Below are 20,454 nucleotides of genomic sequence, written 5' to 3' on the forward strand. Positions count from 1 at the left end.
CTGGGTTGGGAAGATGCCCTGGAGAAGGAAATGGCAACCCACGCCAGTATTCTTGCCTGGAAATCCCATGGACAGAGGAGCCTGGTAGGCTACAGTCCATGGGGTCGCAAAGAATCGGACACGACTGAGCGACTTCACTTTCACTTTAGGGGCCCTCCTACTCAGCACAGCTTATTGAGCCTGGGCCCCACTCCTGCACCACCCTTCAGTGATTTCACTCAACAGCTAGCCTAAAGCCCTGAGGAAAAGGGCAGCTCCTTATCTAATCCCCACAACATTCTTCCCATGGCTTCAAGCCATCCATTCAACCTCCTCCTTCTCAGGCTTAACTCTACCCCTGACTCATTTCTCTCTATCCTGTTTGCAGGAAGCCTTTTCTCTTCACAGGTTAAAGCTCTGAAGCCTAACGACAAAAAGATTCCAACTACATGCAGAACATTACATGCCAGAGTTTTCTCCCCTTTGATAGAGGGAGAAGTGGGAACCTGAAGACTCAAACTGGTCAATCATTTATCTAGTAGATAGGTCCCCAGAGCAGCGGCTACATCTTCAAGTATTGAATAAACCATGTTTTCGGTGTTCTGAAGATCTACAATTCTAACCCTCTTTCAGAAAGCACTCAGAATAGGTTCCCTCATACTTCTGGTTACTTCTGACTCCTCAGGCTCCCCACAGGAAATTCCCACAGGAGTCGGTATTTTTAATGAACCAAGGAAGAGTTTTAAGAAGATGGGTCTTCTTTCTTTTAAAGTCCCCCTGCTAAAAGTTGCTGAGAACACTGAGCTCCACTCAAAAGACTATCAGGATCTCCCAGGTTACCATCCCAGCCGCTCAGTACAGTTAGAATAACTGAACCAGAGCGCAAGACATTGGCTGAGGGAAACCGGGGGAAATGCAGTCTATGTGACCACAACGCACAGATTAAAAAAAAAAAAAAAAAAACCACTTGGGAAGCCCAGCCTTCAAAAAATGAAGCTACCTAAACTGGAGGGTGAACTACTTAAGACTTCTTAAGTAAATCACATGTGGGAAAAAAGGACAAGTGTCTGCTCCTCCTCCGAAGGAGTGGAACTTGGGGCTTGATGAAGCCCTTTCTAATTTTTGGGGAAAAAAAGAGCGGGTAAGAATCCACCAAAGTCAAGTCTTTTGAGAGCCACGAATAACAATGGCTCAAGCGGTAGAGAAGAGAAACAGCCTCTCTGCAGTCTAGCAGCCCTGCGGGGTCTCCAAAGGGCTTCGGATTCACACTGCACCGTGCCGCGCGCTGGGATAACTCGACTAAGATTTCAGTCGTGTAGACGCGCTCTCCGCAGCCCCTCTCCCGCCTGAGCAGCGCTAGGCCCATCACTATAGAGCCTGGGTACCAGAGCCCCAGATGCACAAAAGAGCAGCGCCTGGACCCTTCCTTGGGCAGGAAGTGGCTATTCTGACTGCGGGCTCCTCGTGTAAGGAGGTGAGCCGGGTGAAAAGAGGCCAAGAAGAGCAGCTGCAGGCGGCTGTGTCTGAATGCAGCGGAAAGCAGATGTGGAAGTGTGTGCGCGCTCAGAAGGGGAGGGGGGGCGGTCCGGATACCCCTTCGTGGACCGAAGATGCTCTACATAAGCCGCTGGACAAACACAGGGGGGCAAAGGATGGGGGAGGACTCTCGGGTGCAAAAGTGGCTGCATGGCTGAGCCTTTAGCAAAAGGGGTGGAGGTGGGTGCGAGCTAACCGGGGCTCTGGGGGGCGTGTGGGGGTGGGGAGGCCGCGTTTAGAGCTCCCTGTACCCCCAGGGTGGGGCCCGTTACCGGTTACCCTCCTCGCTGGTGCCTAAGGCCCCAGAGGTCCTCTCCCGGGCCCCCGAGACGTCTGGGAAGGCCTACTCCGCGGCTGCACGCCCCCGCCACGCAGGGCAGCAGTTCCCCGCCCGGCTCCCGCGACCCCAGAGCAGCCAGACCCGGTCCAGCCCGGTGCCCGGCTCTCGCGGCCGGCCCCGGGGTCCCTACCACGAGCCTCTTCCGGGCCGCCGCCCCGGCTGCTCGGGGCTCCCTCCGCCGCCGCCAGGAGTCCTACCGGCTTCCAGTTCAGCGGCTCGCCGTTGCCGCCTGCGCGAGACTCGGGTTCCCAAAAGCCGCTCTCGCCGCCTGCAGCCCGCCTTCCAGGCCGCGCCGAATCCTCCGCTCCCCCTGCTGGCGAGCAGCCATTTCCGACCTGTGCCGGCGGAACTTGCCGAAGTGCGCAGCGCCGGAAATGGCCGAACCCAGGCGCTCGCGAGCCTGGGGTCCGGGGGTGGGGGGGCGAGGGCAGAAGGGGCGGGGCGAGGGCTTCAGCGGCTCCGCCGACCGCGCCCGAAGAGCCTCGGAGGCCTCGGACCCCCGCAGCCGGGCTCGCCAGGGTCCGCGAGCGGCGGCGCCGGGGATTGTGGGAGCCGCCGGTGGAGAAGAAGCGTGGGCCTGCCTCTCTCGGCCCTCAGACCCGCCTCCTGCCAGTGCCCCAACTCTTTCCAGAAAACCTCTCCGGGGGGTGCAGAGCCAAAGCTCTCCGCCGGTCCTGGAACGCGTTCCGACTCCAGAGCCTCAGACATTGAACTTCAGATCTAAAACTAAACTGTCCCCACAGAAAAGGCCTTCTTAAATGAGCTGACGGTCTCCGAAAAGGTCTGGAGTTGGGAAACACTGAATATTTAACAACAAAGAAAAGGCCAGACGGCAAGAATGCCTAGGGGAAAAATCCAGGGGCTTTGCAGAAACAATGCCTTAGTCCAGTCGTGTTGGCGTGATCAGCCACAACCGGGAGGAAAAGGCAAAGCTGTTTGAAATACTTAAGAGCCAACCTCTCGGAATGGAAAAGTGCACACATCCTACAACTCTTAAGAGATTTGTCAACCTTCACACTTGCAAAGTCAAGACAAGGCTTTTCGGGGAAAAATGCTGGGAGTGGGATAAGGACGCTGGATGTGGAAGACAGAGTGGCTGGAGGTTCGCAACACTGTACAGGAGGCAGTGACCAAAACGACCCCCAAGAAAAAGAAGGAACTCCACCAATCATGCAAGATAGACCTGATCATTACTGGTCACTCAAAAATGAGTTTAAGTCATTATTTAAAATCTATAACTGCAATATGAGCTAAGATCAAATTTGCTTCAACTTTTTAAAAACGTTTCTAATTTCCAAAAGGCGGGGCTTCTAGTCCAGGGAACCGGAAACACCAGGACCCGAAGAAGCTGCTGGCTGGGATCCCGGTGCTTGGGTGGTCTGTATCTTAGAGGAGCTAAAGCCCCTGAGACCACTCACAGCAGCCCTGTTTCATCCACACACCCTTCTTGGGGGAGCCCAGAGGCCGGACAAAGCCCTGAAAGATTGATGTTTCCCATAGGGGACAGTTTGGGCCAAAGATTCTTAAAAACCTAGCAACCTGTTTTCCAGAGAGCACACTTCCTCCCTCCATACCTATCAGCCCCTCCTTTTTCTGATCCCGCTTTTCTTCTCTCTTTCCTGACATCTCCTTCCTTATCCCTCACCACACAGTTCTCTCTTCTTTTCCCTTTATTACAAACAACAAAGTCAAACCTTCAAAGTCTCACCACCATCATATATGTGCAAAAACAACCCCTTTCTAGCTTTTGCCAGTTTTGTTCAAGAAGGCTGCAGGCAAGGAAGCAAACATCAAAATGCTTTAAAAGTCAAAAGCATGGCAAGAAATAAAAATAGGGAAAACTGCTGCCCAAATATTATGAGTAGCCTAAAGTTGTCCTTTTTTTTTTTTTTAACAGTTCATCTTCACTCTCCTCCAGAGGTCTGTGACAGCAGGCGGAAGGCTGGCAGTGTGGTAGGAGATGCAACAGAAGCCAGGGCTGGTTCACCAGGTACTGGTTCATCACCAGGAGCTGGCTCGTATGCCCGCGGACAAGAGAGGACCTGCAGGTAGCTTCTTCCCGGAGGACTCAGCCCAGACAACTTCTCCACCTAAGTGACTTAACACATTGCTGCCCCAAATGTCAACTTACTTGATTCCAACAACAGTTCAAGATTTAGGCAGAAAAAGGATATGCAACCAAAATGTGGTGAAGTCTCGACATCCCCGGAACCCCAGGTGCTCCTGAGCACCTGCCTCCTGTGGGTCCTATGAGTCTCTCCTCTCCCACTATTTCTTCCTCTCACACAGTTCATCTCACTAACTAGTTATGACCTGGGCTTTTTTTGGGGGGGAAGGGGGCACTACAGGGCATATGGAAAATTCCCTAATCAGAGATCCAACCCACGCCTCCTGCAAAGGAAGCTCAGAATCTTAACCACAGGAACACCAAGAAAGTCCCTGGGCTCCTTTCTTTTCCTCCCCACTGTCTCTTCTGAGCATTATCTCTACCTTGAAGCAGATCCCTCACTGCATCGCCACAGTCTGTTTTCCAACTGCACTCGAGACATCACCATACCATCACCATCCTGTGAATACCTATTTCATGAATACTTAATTGCCAGGCAATATGCTCAACCCTTTGTAAAGCACTGTCTCATTTCAATCCTTGCAGGGTGAAATCAGCTTACTGATAGGGAACTGACATGCAAAGAGGCTAAAGCATGCCTTCCCTGGTGGTTCAGTGGTTAGGATTTTGCCAATGTAGAGGGTGTGGGTTCGATCCTTGGTCAGAGAGCTAAGATCCCACATGCCTCTCAGCCGAAAAACCAAAACATAAAACAGAAGTAACAAATTCAAGACTTTAAAAATGGTCCACAACAAAAAAATCTTTAAAAAGAAAAGAGACTAAATAAAGAAGGTGCCCAAGATCACAGAATAAGGCACCAAGTAATCACAGATGCGACTCCCAACTCTCCCAGCTCCAGAGTCAACATTCTGGACCAGAACAATCTGGCTGTCTCGCCAGGCCCTTAAACTTATGCTTCCACACTGAACTCATCTTTATCCCTTCCCTCTATACTCTCCTCAAATCCCCTTATTTACTGATTCCCAAAGACTCGGACATGACTAAAGCGACTTAGCACGCACACATGCACTCATTCTTACCTAACACAGAAATTCAAAACCTGCCATCATCTTTTTTTTTTTTTTTTTTTTTTTGGCTATACCTCGGGGCTTTCAGGATCCTAGTTTCCCGACCAGGGATTGAACCTGGCTCACAGCAGTAAAAGCACCATGTCCTAACCACTGGACCAGCAGGGAACTCCCCTGGCATCATCTTCAACGTCTCTCTTTACATGCATGTGAAATCCATCTTCAAGGCTTAAAGCCTCGATCTGCAAGATGTCTACTATCTCTACTCTACAGTCACACACTTAATTCCCAGGTTCAAGTCATCACGACTCTTCTCCTGGACTGCTGCCTTAACCATTGCAATTTCTGACTTAGGAAATACAATTACATTCACAGCAGCTCCCTCGAGCAAGAAAGCCAAGGCAACAGGGCACACAATGAAGCTCGTCTTCACCGATCTCTCCATATTGTATACCTTTTACAGTATATTTTTGCACTTTGGAACTTGATCAAAACAGTTTTGCATTGCTATTTAACAGTCATATATGTAGATCTTTTTATCCGGTTCAAGGAATCAGAGAATAGAATTCAGTGTGCCTTTGGCACCAACTAGCAGGAGCCTATGAGTCTTCTTTCTAGATCATGGTCATAGGGACTTAGCCGTGCTCACTGTCTTTGGTTCCAGCTTTTAAATTCCAGAAGAGACATGGCTGGCCTCACTTGGGTCCCATGTCCACCCCTCGATCAATCAACCTTGGCTAAGCAGCAGGTCAGCCTTGTCTAAATATAGTACATGGAGCTTCTCCTGTAAATAGGACTTGCTCCCAGAAAAGAAGGAGGCATATACCATTCATTCATTTGTTCATTCTTTCATCCTATCAGTAAATAGCTATGTTACATGGTAGCTGGATGAGAGAAGAGTTTGGGGAGAATGGATATATGTATATATATGGCTGAGTCACTCTGCTGCGCACCTGAAACTATCACAGCATTGTTAATCAGCTATACTCCAGTATAAAACAAAAAAGATTTTTGAAAAAATCAGAAAATAAATAGCTAAGCACTTATCAAAGTGTATGCAAAGTTCTTTCATATATGCAAAATATCTAAAACATGATTCTGCCCTCATACCTTGAAAGTCACAACTTAAAAAGATGAGTAATCACCAGAGAGAAAGCATAACAATATTCATCCGTAAGAGATCATCAATCCAGTTACATGTAATAGATGATAATTTACCACACCCTGTATAAGCCTCTGATGGTAAAAATAATCAGTGCTAACATGTACACGTTCAACAAAACCAGGGCTGCACCACTAGGAATTAACTACGGAAATATGCAATGACAGGCTAAACAGCATGGAATACAACACGATGGAATACAACAATGAGAATGAATGCTTTGCAAACATACACAACAATACTGACGAATGTCTCAATGTTAAGCAAGAGAAACTGGACACGAAAATATACAGGCTATGATCCCATTTATAGAAAGTATAAAAAACAGGCAAAACTAATCTCTTAAGGAGTAGTGACTAGAGGGGAGCAAAAGGGGCTCTGTGGGTGCTTGTTCTATCTCTTGAGCTGGGTGTGGTTCCAGAGGTATGTTCAGTTTATCCAAATCCATCAAGTTGTACGATTATTATATGTGTCGTTTTCTATGTGGATATTATCCTTCACTTTTGAATGTTTTTAAAAAAATAAGTAAAGGTCAAGGCAGGAAGCCTTTAATCACCCTTGAACTTTGTCACTATGATTATGCTAGAGATGCCAGTCATTGCTCAGCCCACCCCCACCACCTTCTCAGAGACACTAAACCCTGTCCATCCGTCAATCTCCAGAAGAGCCACCTCCCCTCCAGCCCCAGCTGACTGGACCTGGAAAGTTGACACCGCGAAGCTGAATCAGGTGATGAAGTGCTTCATTCAATAAACTGCACAGATTTGGGGCAAAGGATTTCTGGACATATGCACAGTGATAAACCAAGAAAACTGGTCTGCAGAAAAATGAGCCAACACAACACAAGGAAGCAAAACAAACCTGCGGGAGATGGAGTGAGATGCCCCAGAGGCTGCTTACGCACCAGCTCTGGTATGCATGCACCCCACCTGTCACTGGGTATCCCTCAGATTGCTCATGTAGCCTTGCTGCTTAGTTGCTCAGTCATGTCCGACTCAGACCCCATGGACTGTAGCCCGCCAGGCTTCTCTGTCCATGAGATTTCCCAGGCAAGAATACTGGAGTGGGTTGCCATTTCCTTCTCCAGGGGATCTTCCCAACCCAGGGATCGAACCCACATCTGCTTTGGATTCTTTACCACTGATCCACCTGCGAAGTCCCAGGTAGCCCTATGATTTCAAAAAAGGAAATCTTACTTATTTAAACTAGTTTGAATAGGTTTCTGTTTGTGGCATGTATTATCTCATTTAGTTCCTGTAAAACCCTACACAGTAAGTCCCATTATGATTCCCATTCTCAGATGAGTTAACTGAAGCCCAGAGAGGTTAAGCAACTTGTCCAAATCACACAGCTGGTAGGTGGCGTTGGCAGGATTTGGATCCAAACATAACAGTCTGATCCTGGAATCTGAAATTTTAACAAGTCAACTGCATTGCAGTGAGAGAGAAATACTGAAAATGTCAACATGAATTGCATGTTGCAATTTAACTAAGGCATCTGATTTTAAATGGAGAAATGATAAAGAAGATTTAAAAATTAGCTGTCTGAAGAAGAATGGTAAGCACTTATTTTTTTTCACAAGGGAATTAGTTTGAGTTATAGGTGTCAGAGAAATGTAAAATGCATATAACCTGACAAATTATACTAAGCAAGACTGTGTTGTTATACCAGGAAATTGTTTAAAATTTTCAGCAAAATGCTGTGTCAGTGGGTCCCCACTGATTACCTAGTTTCCCCAAAATGTTAATACCCAGGAGAAGGGGATTTTAGTCCTATGGAAAGTAATGATTAAAGTTACTCCCTAAGAGGGAGGCAGACACCAGTGGTCACTTCCCACGATGATGGCCAGACTCGCAATCCACTCAGCAAGACTTCTAGATCAATCACAACCAAGCCATTGGTGACCCCCAGCAACCTTCAAATGGCATGATTCAGGAATTATCAGTGAGTTTAAGTCAGATAAGAACTTGTTCTCTCTGTAATGCTTTGACTTTAGAAGAAAGTGCTGACAACCACCACTCAAGATCTTTTCTATATATAAATGATTGAGCAGTTTTGTGGCTTATATTTAGAACAATGCATGACAATTTCTAGATTAGAGTCCCAAGGTTACTCTTCCCTTTGGTCCATCAATGCCAGAAAGACAAAAGGTCATCTTCGGAGGCTCCAAGGATGGCATTCTTTAGCCTGCTAAATGACTCAACCCAAAAGTCCTTGCTTTGATGTTACCTTTTAAAGGAGGCTGGTTTTTTGGGGGTTTTTTTGTTTTTTTTTTTAATAATCTGGCAAAAGGAGGAATGGTTTGAGCAGTTCACGGCTAATTTGTAGTAAGAATACTGAGTTAAACTGAGCTCCAAAACAAAGCACATATTATTATCAAAATGAGGATTTAATTCATTTCCTCGCTACCTTGCATGTGGCTGTGAAAAATGTTTTGCTAATAAGAATCTACTGGATAGCACAAGGAACCCTACTCAGGATTCAGTAATAGTCTATATGGGCAAAGAGTCTACTGATTTAGAAAAAGAGTGGATACAAGTATCTGTATAACTAATTCATTTTGCTGTACACATAAAACTAACACAACACTGTAAATCAATTGTACTCCAATGAAAATTTTAAAAATTATAATAAAGTTTTGTACTAGTTTCACATCAGGAAGCTTAGCCTGATATGAAACTAGTCATCTACATAAGACATGTAATCTGTAATGACCAATTAACATTCTAAAAATTAGCTATTGTCTAGACTTTCCTAGCAGTCCAATGGTTAAGATTCCATGCTTCCAATGCAAGGGGCATGAGTTCGATCTCTTGTCCAGGAATGAACATCCCACAAGCTGTATGACCAAAGAAGAAAAAAAAAAAACAAAAACAATAGCTTCTGTCCTTCAAATTGGAGTAGGAAATGGCAATGCACTCCAGTATTCTTGCCTGGAAAATTCCATGGAGAGAGGAGCCTGGCAGGCTGCAGTCAGTGGGGTCACAAAGAGTCACACACGACTGAGCAACTGAGCACACACATATGTCCCTCAAATATAACAGATCTGTCTTTAAGTTCCCTTCTTCCTTTTCTTTTTTTTCTTCTTCTCTTTTTTCTGGCCATGTCGTGAGGCCACACTGGGTCTTAGTTCCCCACCCCATGCATTGGAAGCACAGGGTCTTAACCACCGGACCACCTGGGAAGCCCCCTCTCCTGTGAGTTTTTACTCTCTGTTTACGTTGTCAGCACAGCTTTTGAACATTCAGTGCATCTTAAAATGCGATCAGAATTTCCTAAGCTTGCTCCTGAAAGTTCCAAATAGTGCTACAGATGTTCCCAAAGGCTAATATACAGGCCCCTAACACATGCCCTATTAGGACAGTCAGTAGTGAAAACAAGCCTAGTTAAGCAGAACGTGCCACGGCATGGCATGAATGCCTAATTGAAGAACTTAAGGTAATGAGATCTATAAGCAGAAAAAAAGACAAGTCAGGCTGAGTCACTAATGGCTGAGTTCCAGTGTCACGTCTGTAGGCAGCTCCATGACCAAGATGGTCCTAATACCAAAAGTTATCATTACACAAAGATTCAGCAAATCAACTGCTCACCGCTTCCACTTATAAATTCTTCCTGTAAACAAGGCATTCCAACTGAAAATTAGCCAAGTGTCTCAGAAGTACTTAAAGAACATCAATTAGCTTCTTACTTGACCAATCTGGCTGGAAAATCAAAATTGAAAGTGCAATTTCTGAATGTAATCTTGCTCAAAACTTTAAAAACATGTAACTTTTAAATAACATATGAATTTAGGTATTAAAAATAAAAAACAGTAGTTTCTGCCAACCAGATTTTCAAAAGAAAAATGTGGAGATTTTTTAAACCAATTCATGAAGGTTTGTAACAAGATTTTAAAGAGAAATACTATTTTCCCAAATATTCCTAAATATTAATTCTCACACTAAATGGTAAGAACATGATGCTAGTGGACCCAGTCAATTCCAAAACAAAATAATCACTGACCCCTTCCCCAACCCAAGCCTCCGAAGCCTCGCAACTGCTATGCCACAGGTCAAAAAATGGAACCGAATGGAAGTGTGACCACACGTCAACAAATACGTCAATTCTGAGGCCGAAACTAACAACCCAAACTCATCTCTAACAGAATATATCCGATATTTCATCCTCTTGTTACAAAGGGACACCCATTGTTATACTATGTAGGTTATAAAGAAAAGCCTATTTATAAAGTGAAGAGGTGATTATTTAGAAAAAGGATGGCTGACATAAGTGATGTAAATAATCCAAAAATACTTTAACCACATATGAAATATGCTAATTATGAAAATCCTTTAAAAGTTCAAATACTACATGCGCTTGTATTATTTTTATGTACATTTAACTATGTTGCAAAGATTCTCAATATTTCCTTATATTTCATACTTAATTAACAAATAATAAACAAGTAAATATCAGTGGGAACACAATTTAGCAAAAAAAAAAAACTCACAAAAATTGGTAACTTAAATAACTGCCAATTCTGTGGCTTCCTTCCAGCTCATAAGCACAATTTTATAAAACTGCTATCTCTATGTATTATTAAGCATTTCTATTTCTTCTGTTTTCACTTACTTTGAATGGACTATATGTTTCTACATGATTCTCATAGTCATCTCTAGAGACATTCTGTGTCTGTCTCTGTGGTTTCTGACTAACAGTTTGTAGGTAGAATGGAGTTTTCATCAGTCCACAGTTAAATGAGATAAGCAAAGGCAAGGTACTGAGTTTTTAGTAAAGCTAAATTTATTCAATTTACTTTATTGAAGTTATTACCTAATAATAATAATTATTATTCTTACAGTTTATTTTGTCCTTTACTTTGAGATTATGTCCTTTCCCTTTTCTTGAGTTAAAACTTATTTTTATGGAATTATAGTAATGGTACACGGCAGCTTTTTATCTTCCTCATGTGACAAAAGACTGAAACATACCTATTTTGCCCCCCACCATTACCAGTTATTTTATATCTTACTAGTCCAGTAAATCCAAAAGTCAATTAACTGAAGATACTCCTTCACGAGATGAACCTATTGGCAGGGCAGGAACAGAGACGCAGATGCAGAGAGCGGATGTGTGGACACGGAGTGGGAGGGAGGAGGGGATGGAGTGGACTGGGAGACTGGCACTGACGTGCACAGCTACCATGTGTAAAGCAGCCAGCCAGTGGGAAGCCGCTGTGTAGCCCAGGAAGCCCAGCTCCATGCTCCGTGATGACCTGAGGGGTGGGCTGGACGGTGGCGGGAAGAAGGTTCCAGAGGGAGGGGGTATATATGTACACATATGGCTGGTTCAATTTGTTGTACAGCAGAAACAAAACACTGTAAAGCAATCATACCTCAATTTTTAAAATGAATTAAGCATGAGCCCACACAGACACACTCAGAAGACATTTGTGAAAAGACTCCTGTGGTAGCAGGCCTCCAATACATCCTCAGTGATCCCTGCCCCCTGGTATTCACACCCTTGTGGGCCCCTCCCACACCAGGGTACCAGGGATGGTCTGTATGACCCAGAGAACACAGGAAAAGCGATGGCACGTCACTCCTGAGACTGAGTCGTACAAGGCTGTTCAGCTGCCACATGGTCGCTCTCTCATTCTTCCATCCCTCCCTCTGCAAGACGCCAGCTGCCGTGTCACGAGTAACATGACAGAGAGGTCCTTGTGATGGGAACCGAGGCTTCCTGCCCACAGGCAGGTGAGTGACACAGGGGGCAGGCCTCTCAGCCCCAGTCAAGCCTTTGGATGAGTTCAGCCTCATGGAAGACCCTGAGCCAGAACCGCCCAGCTAGGCAGCTGCTGAATCCCTGACCTACAGACACTGAGACATAATAAATAGCTGTGTATTAAATGACGAAGTGTGAGGTAACGTGTTACAGAACAATAAATAGCTCATGCAACTCCTTTTTCGGCTGCCAGATGAACAGGTCTCTGGCCCCAGCACAATGCCACAAAGGCTTAAAGTGTGTTCATACGGATGTTGGGAGAGAGAAAGGATTAGCGAGGTCTATGATGTCCATTATCCTGCCTTCAGTTTGCTTACATTGACTTCTTCCTTCTCCGTTGCTTCTTCTGCTTCTCTCATGTTGACCAGAGTACTCAGTAAACTGAAAAATCCAGCTCTAGCAAAGGAAGCAGTTTTACAAGTCTGCAGGCTTTAGTTAAAGGAATATCGTCCTATGTAAATAGAATATAATATTTTAGAAAGCTGGTTAATTTCTATTGACAGACTCCCTCATCACGGCTGTCAGATCCTAACTACGCCCATCCTTACGTCAACGGAGGAGCATGTCTTACATTCACAGAGAAAACAGAAGCAACAGACAGAATCTCTTTTATGAGACTGATGGGCTTCCTACTGCACTAAGAAGGCAGGTCAGACAGGATCTCTGCTAAATTCCCTCGTCCAACTTTTAAACCTATCTATAAATATTGGTGGATGGCATCACCAATTCAATGGACATGAACTTGGGCAAACTCCAGGAGGTGGTGAGGGACAGGGTGGCCTGGCGTGCTGTAGTCCATGGTGTCACGAAGAGTCAGACATGACTTGGAAACTGAACAACAACAACGTAAACACTGGGATGCAAAATCATTATTTTAGCAGTTGATGCCAGGGCTCCTCTTAGGGACAGAAAATGCCTTAAGGGAAGATACTTCATATGAACACCTGAAATACGAAAGAAGAAAGCTAGCCTTACAATAAAACTGAAACAAAGAGATAGCTAAACAGATTGACATTTGAAAAAAAGAGAGAGAGACCAATAAAATGAGGACTGAAAGAGCAAAGAGAAGATGAAATGGGGGTGGGTGGGGCAGTAAAGAGAGATGAGGCTCAAACAACAATGTGGGAGGTTCAAGCTTAGGGAGAGAGCTCCAGGGATCAGGAAACTGAAAGTATGTTTAAAATAGAAATATCTATTACTGGGCTTTACATTGTTGTGTTGCTAAGGATATAAAATCCCCTAAGCCCTCAGTAATACCTGACACTTGTACAAATGCCTTGTATGAGTGATTTTGGGGAAAATTCAAGAGAAAAAGATCCAGGGTAGGTCTGAGTTCTACAACTGGGTCAGCATGGAACCAAGGAATAAGAACATGGGAACTGCAGGCGGATTCTTAACTACTGGACCACCAGGGAAGTCCAGCTAAAATCCTTAGAAGAATAATCGCTACTCTGTGTCCACTTTCTCTACCACCATCCACTCTTTGAACCCAAGAAGGCTCCAATCTACTGAAATTGTTCTCACAAAGGTAACCAGTGAGGTCCTTAGTCACTAATCCCGATGAATCGTTTCCTTTTGGAACCCTTTTGCGGAATACACGGTAGTCCTAGACACCCACTTTCTTGAAACGGTCCCATTTTAGCTCTCCCACCACTCTTTTCTTTCACTAGCTCTTCTTTCTCCACCACCCTATACGTGTTCACGTGCCCATGACCCTGCCCTCAGCCATCTTCTGCTCTCATTCAACACTCCTGACCGAAGGCAGTCAAAACTCCAGTAGCCACATGTCTGCTTATAACCTAGACCTTTCTTCTGAGCTCTTGAGCCAAACTACTCTCTAGATACCTTGTCCCAGGGGGGTTAAAAAAACCAAGGCTTCGAAATCGAATTCATAGAGCCTGTTAACAAAGTCATCATTTTCTCCATCCACTCCAATTCTTTCTCTTCCCTATAACCATTTCCATTATTAACACCGGCTGTTATCTGTCCTGTCTCCCTTGCTTGCCCACTGTGTCCAGCTGGCTATCAGAGCCAGAATCCTGTCAGTCCTGCTCCATCCTTCGTGATGCTGTGGTAGCTCAGAGTGGGCTTTAGAGTCACATGAGCCTGGGTTCAAATATTAACCATACCATAAGCTGACAATGATTGTTCTTGGCCAAGTTACTTAACCTCTCTGACCTCTGGGTTTTGTGATAGTTAAATGAGCTACCATGTGCAGAATTGGCCAGCACATAATTGGAATTCAACAAACACTCCCCTGCATCCCCTTCCTCAGGCCTTCGTCACCATCTGGCCTAATGCAATGTCCACTTTGTTGCACGGCTTTACCCTTTCTCCTCCAAATTGCCCTGCAGTTAAGTTCTCTAGAAATTAAATCTGATCATGTCATCTCTTTGCTTTAACACCATCAACATCTCTTTTTTCCATATGGAACAAAGTCCAGCTGTTTTCCTGGTCCCTTCTCCCCCATCCTGGTTACTCTAAAATATTGACTCTTCACCAGCTATATCATACACACACTGGCTTATGTTTCTGACATGCTGATCCCTTTGGTTTTAATTCCCTTCCCACGCCCAAGTTGTTTCATCCAACTGGAAAGCTTCTTCACTCCTCAAGAATTTTTTCAAAAAGCTATCACTTACATGACAACAAAAACTCAGGCAACAAAAGCAAAAATAAACAAGCTATAAAGCTTCTGCACTGCAAAGGCAACAATACATTGAAAAAGCTACCTACAGATTAGGAGAAAATATTTTCAAACCATATATCTGATAAAGGTTAAAGTAAAAAATATATAAAGAACTCCTACAACTCAGTGACCAAAAAAAAAACCCAAATAAAAAATGGGAAAAAAAAATAAAATAAAATATAAATAAATAAATAAAATGGGGAAAAGACCTGAACATTTTTCCAAAGACAAATCATCAACAAGTACAAGAAAGGCACCAAACATCATCAATCATCAGGGAAATGCATATCAAAACCACAATGAGAAGTCACTTCACACCTGTTAGGATGGCTACCATCAAAAAGAAAGTGTTGCCAAAGACGTGGAACAAAGGGAAACTTTGCATACCGTTGTTGAGACTGTGAAGTCATACAGCCATATGGAAAATAGTACGGAGATTCTTAAAAAAAAACAAAAAACAGAACTACCGTACTCTGGGTATATGCCCACCAGGAAATGAAGTTAGTACCTTGAAGAGAAATCTGTACTCCCATGTTTGCTACACTGCTACGCACAATAGCCAAGATATGGAAACAACCTAATCATCCGCTGATGGATACACACAGTGGAACTATATTCAGGTCCTTTAAAAGAAGGACCTCCCTAGTGGTCCAGTGGCTAAGACTCTGCACTCCCAATGCAGGGCGCCTGGGGTCGCTCCCTGGTCAGGGACCTGGATCCCACATGCCACAACTAAAGATCCCAAGTGTCTCAACTAAGAGCCAGCACATCCAAAGAAATATTTTTTTAAAAAAAAGAAGAAGAAAAAAATCCCTGACTTCTGTGACATGGATGAACCCAGAGGATATTATGCTAAGTGAAATAAGCCCAGATACAGAAATTTTAAAAAAAAAAGCATGATCTCACTTATATGTGAAACCTAATGATATCAAATATGGAGAAACAGAGAATGAGATGGTGGTTTCCAGACGTGTGGAGGTGGGGGAAACAGGAGATGTCAGTCAGAGGGTACAAAGTTGCAAGATGACCAAGTCTGGGGATCTAGTGTACAGCATGATGGCTGCAGTCAATAACACTGGACTGAATACTGGAAATTTGCTAAGAGGTTAGATTTCACCACAATAAAAGGTTAACAATTCCAGGGTGATTAAATGAATATGTTGGTTAGCTTGACTATTATAACCATTTTACTATGTATGTGCATACCAGGTCATGTTGTGCACCTTAAATATACACAATTTTAATTTAAAATTTAAAAATTGGGACTTCCCTGGTGGTCCAGTGGTTAAGAATCTGCCTTGTAATGCAGGGGACGCAGGTTCAATCCCTGGTCAAGGAACTAGAATCCACATACCATGGAGAAACTAAGCCAGCGCACCACAACTACTGAGCCCCCAAGCTCTGGAATCCACAGGCCACAACTAGGGAATCTGGGCAGTACAGCGGAAGCTCAGGGACGGCACAGTGAAGATCCCAAGCGCTGCAACTAAGGCGCAACACAGCCAAATAAATAAGTATCTTTTAAAGAATTAAAAATTTAAAAGCTGTTACTTACAAGATGATACTATTTTAACTGGTTCAGACTCTTTAACTACTCTCTATACACGCATAAAAATACACATACAGGGAGAGGAAGAGAAAGAGAAAATGGTAAGACAAGTGTAAATGTGATAAAATCTTAAAAATTGGTGACTCTGGAGAAGAATCATTTGGAACTTACAAAAAAGAAGTTGCAAAACTCTGTATAATTCTGACTTTTATGTAAGTTTGAAATTATTTCAAAGGGAAAAAGAAAGTATGAGGCAATCTAACCACAAGGTAACAATCAAATAAACCCATGCTGAGGTACATTCTACCAGAACACTGACCTATATTCTAAAAATGTCAATATCATGGGGGGGAAAAAAGGAAGGAGGGAGGGGCGGGCTGAGGAAATGTTCTAGATCAAAGGAGAATAAAGAAACATAACAAGTAAATGTAATGTGAAACCCTGGGTTAGAGGCTCTTCATACACTGGAAAAAATGTGCTATAAAATACATTTTTTGAACAAGCAATAAAATTAGACAAAAGACCCTTTACCATATAATAATAGCACTAAAACAATATTATATGTTGTGAATCCATGACACGAGCTATGTGGGATCTTAGTGTTCCCCAAGCAGGGATCAAACTCACACTCTCTGCATTGAAAGCTCAGAGTCTTAAGCACTGGATCACCAAGGAAGTCCCAAAAGGTCCTTGTCCTTAAGTGAGACATCCTGAGGTATCTAGGGGCAAAGTATGATGATGTCTGCAACTTTAAGATGTTTCAGCAAAATTAATAAAAATAATAGTGTGTGTGTATGTTAAGGGGAACTTCCCTGGTGGTCCAGCAGTTAAAACTCCATGCTTTCACTGCAGGGGACAAGTGTTCCATCCCTGGTCCAGGAATGAAGATCATCATATGCCTCCCAGCACCGCTGGGGGAATAAAAAGGTGTGTATGTATCTACCTGGAGAAAGAGGGAACAAATACAGCAAAATGTTAATATTGGTGAATCGGAGTTAATGCTTACTATTCTTGCAGCATCTCTGCATGTTTGAAATTTTTCCAAAATAAGATATTTTTAAAAAGCTATTACTAATGTTGAAGGTCAGGAAGGGCGGCGGTGAGGAGATACCCCTCGTCCAAGGTAAGGAGCAGCGGCTGCGCTTTGCTGGAGCAGCCGTGAAGAGATACCCCACGCCCAAGGTAAGAGAAACCCAAGTAAGATGGTAGGTGTTGCAAGAGGGCATCAGAGGGCAGACACACTGAAACCATACTCACAGAAAACTAGTCAATCCAATCACACTAGGACCACAGCCTTGTCTAGCTCAATGAAACTAAGCCATGCCCGTGGGGCCACCCAAGACAGGCAGGTCACGGTGGAGGGTCTGACAGCATGTGGTCCACTGGAGAAGGGAATGGCAAACCACTTCAGTATTCTTGCCTTGAGAACCCCATGAACAGTATGAAAAGGCAAAATGATAGGGTACCAAAAGAGGAACTCCCCAGGGGAGTAGGTGCCCAATATGCTCCTGGAGATCAGTGGAGAAATAACTGCAGAAAGAATGAAGGGATGGAGACAAAGCAAAAACAATACTCAGCTGTGGATGTGACTGGTGATAGAGGCAAGGTCCGATGCTGTAAAGAGCAATATTGCATACGAACCTGGAATGTCAGGTCTATGAATCAAGGCAAATTGGAAGCGGTCAAACAAGAGATGGCAAGAGTGAACGTTGACATTCTAGGAATCAGCGAACTAAAATGGACTGGAATGGGTGAATTTAACTCAGATGACCATTATATCTACTACTGTGGGCAGGAATGCCTCAGAAGAAATGGAGTAGCCATCATGGTCAACAAAAGAGTCCGAAATGCAGTACTTGGATGCAATCTCAAAAACGACAGAATGATCTCTGTTCATCTCTAAGGCAAACCATTGAATATCACAGTTATCCAAGTCTATGCCCCAACCAGTAACGCTGAAGAAGCTGAAGTTGAACGGTTCTATGAAGACCTACAAGACCTTTTAGAACTAACACCCATAAAAAGATGTCCTTTTCATTATAGGGGACTGGAATGCAAAAGTAGGAAGTAAAGAAACACCTGGAGGAACAGGCAGATTTGGCCTTGGAATGCGGAATGAAGCAGGGCAAAGACTAATAGAGTTTTGCTAAGAAAATGTACTGGGTCATAGCAAACACCGTCTTCCAACAACACAAGAGAAGACTCTACACATGGACATCACCAGATGGTCAACACCGAAATCAGACTGATTATATTCTTTGCAGCCAAAGCTCTATACAGTCAACAATAACAAGACCAGGAGCTGACTGTGGCTCAGATCATGAACTCCTTATTGCCAAATTCAGACTCAAACTGAAGAAACTAGGAAAAACCACTAGACCATTCAGGTATGACCTAAATCAAATCCCTTATGATTATACAGTGGAAGTGAGAAATAGATTTAAGGGCCTAGATCTGATAGATAGAGTGCCTGATGAACTATGAAATGAGGTTCGTGACATTGTGCAGGAGACAGGGATCAAGACCATCCCCATGGAAAAGAAATGCGAAAAAGCAAAATGGCTGTCTGGGGAGGCCTTACAGATAGCTGTGAAAAGAAGAGAGGCAAAAAGCAAAGGAGGAAAGGAAAGATATAAGCATCTGAATGCAGAGTTCCAAAGAATAGCAAGAAGAGTTAAGAAAGCCTTCCTCAGCCATTAGTGTAAAGAAATAGAGGAAAAGAACAGAATGGGGAAGACTAGAGATCTCTTCAAGAAAATTAGAGATACCAAGGGAACATTTCATGCGAAGATGGGCTCGATAAAGGACAGAAATGGTAGGGACCTAACAGAAGCAGAAGATATTAAGAAGAGATGGCAAGAATACACAGAAGACCTATACAAAAAAGATCTTAACGACCCAGATAATCACGATGGTGTGATCACTCATCTAGAGCCAGACATCCTGGAATGTGAAGTCAAGTGGGCCTTAGAAGGCATCACTACGAACAAAGCTAGTAGAGGTGATGGCATTCCAGTTGAGCTATTTCAAATCCCGAAAGATGATGTTGTGAAAGTGCTGCACTCAATATGCCAGCAACTTTGGAAAACTCAGCAGTGGCCACGGGACTGGAAAAGGTCAGTTTTCATTCCAATTCCAAAGAAAGGCAATGCAAAAGAATGCTCAAACGACCGCACAATTGCACTCATCTCACACGCTAGTAAAGTAATGGTCAAAATTCTCCAAGCCAGGCTTTAGCAATACGTGAACCATGAACTCCCTGATGTTCAAGCTGGTTTTAGAAAAGGCAGAGGAACCAGAGATCAAATTGCCAACATCCGCTGGATCATGGAAAAAGCAAGAGAGTTCCAGAAAAACATCTATTTCTGCTTTATAGACTATGCCAAAGCCTTTGACTGTGTGGACCACAATAAACTATGGAAAATTCTGAAAGAGATGGGAATACCAGACCACCTGACCTGCCTCTTGAGAAATCTGTATGCAGGTCAGGAAGCAACAGTTAGAACTGGACATGGAACACTAGACTGGTTCCAAATAGGAAAAGGAGTACATCAAGGCTGTATATATTGTCACCCTGCTTATTTAACTTATATGCAGAGTACATCATGAGAAACGCTGGGCTGGAAGAAGCACAATCTGGAATCAAGATTGCCGGGAGAAATATCAATAACCTCAGATATGCAGATGACACCACCCTTATGGCAGAAAGTGAAGAGGAACTCAAAAGCCTCTTGATGAAAGTGAAAGAGGAGAGTGAAAAAGTTGGCTTAAAGCTCAACACTCAGAAAACAAAGATCATGGCATCTGGTCCCATCACTTCATGGGAAATAGATGGGGAAACAGTGTCAGACTATTTTTGGGTGCTCTAAAATCACTGCAGGTGGTGACTGCAGCCATGAAATTAAAAGACGCTTACTCCTTGGAAGAAAAGTTATGACCAACCTAGACAGCATATTCAAAAGCAGAGACATTACTTTGCTGACTAAGGTCCGTCTAGTCAAGGCTATGGTTTTTCCTGTGGTCATGTATGGATGTGAGAGTTGGACTGTGAAGAAGGCTGAGCGTCGAAGAACTGATGCTTTTGAACTGTGGTGTTGGAGAAGACTCTTGAGAGTCCCTTGGACTGCAAGGAGACCCAACCAGTCCATTCTGAAGGAGATCAGCCCTGGGATTTCTTTGGAAGGAATGATGCTGAAGCTGAAACTCCAGTACTTTGGCCACCTCATGGGAAGAGTTGACTCACTGGAAAAGAGTCTGATGCTGGGAGGGATTGGGGGCAGGAGGAGAAGGGGACGACAGAG

General features: G+C 43.9%; 1 protein-coding gene across 3 annotated transcripts in view; it reads right to left on the reverse strand.

Annotated features, from left to right (window-relative positions):
* Positions 1-20,454, reverse strand: part of EXTL3 (exostosin like glycosyltransferase 3) — a 132,661-nt gene that overhangs the window by 58,415 nt on the left and 53,792 nt on the right. Inside the window, exon 1 of one of the 3 annotated variants that reach the window (XM_018051858.1) lies at positions 2,053-2,158. The exons of 1 other annotated variant lie outside the window; for it this stretch is intronic. The gene's annotated coding sequence lies outside the window, so the exon portion shown is untranslated. Of the gene's footprint in view, positions 1-1,985; positions 2,159-20,454 lie in introns of those variants that run through there. One more of the 3 variants, XM_018051860.1, reaches the window with a different exon arrangement.

The sequence above is a fragment of the Capra hircus genome, chromosome 8 (assembly GCF_001704415.2).
Source record: "Capra hircus breed San Clemente chromosome 8, ASM170441v1, whole genome shotgun sequence".
NCBI lineage: Eukaryota > Metazoa > Chordata > Mammalia > Artiodactyla > Bovidae > Capra > Capra hircus.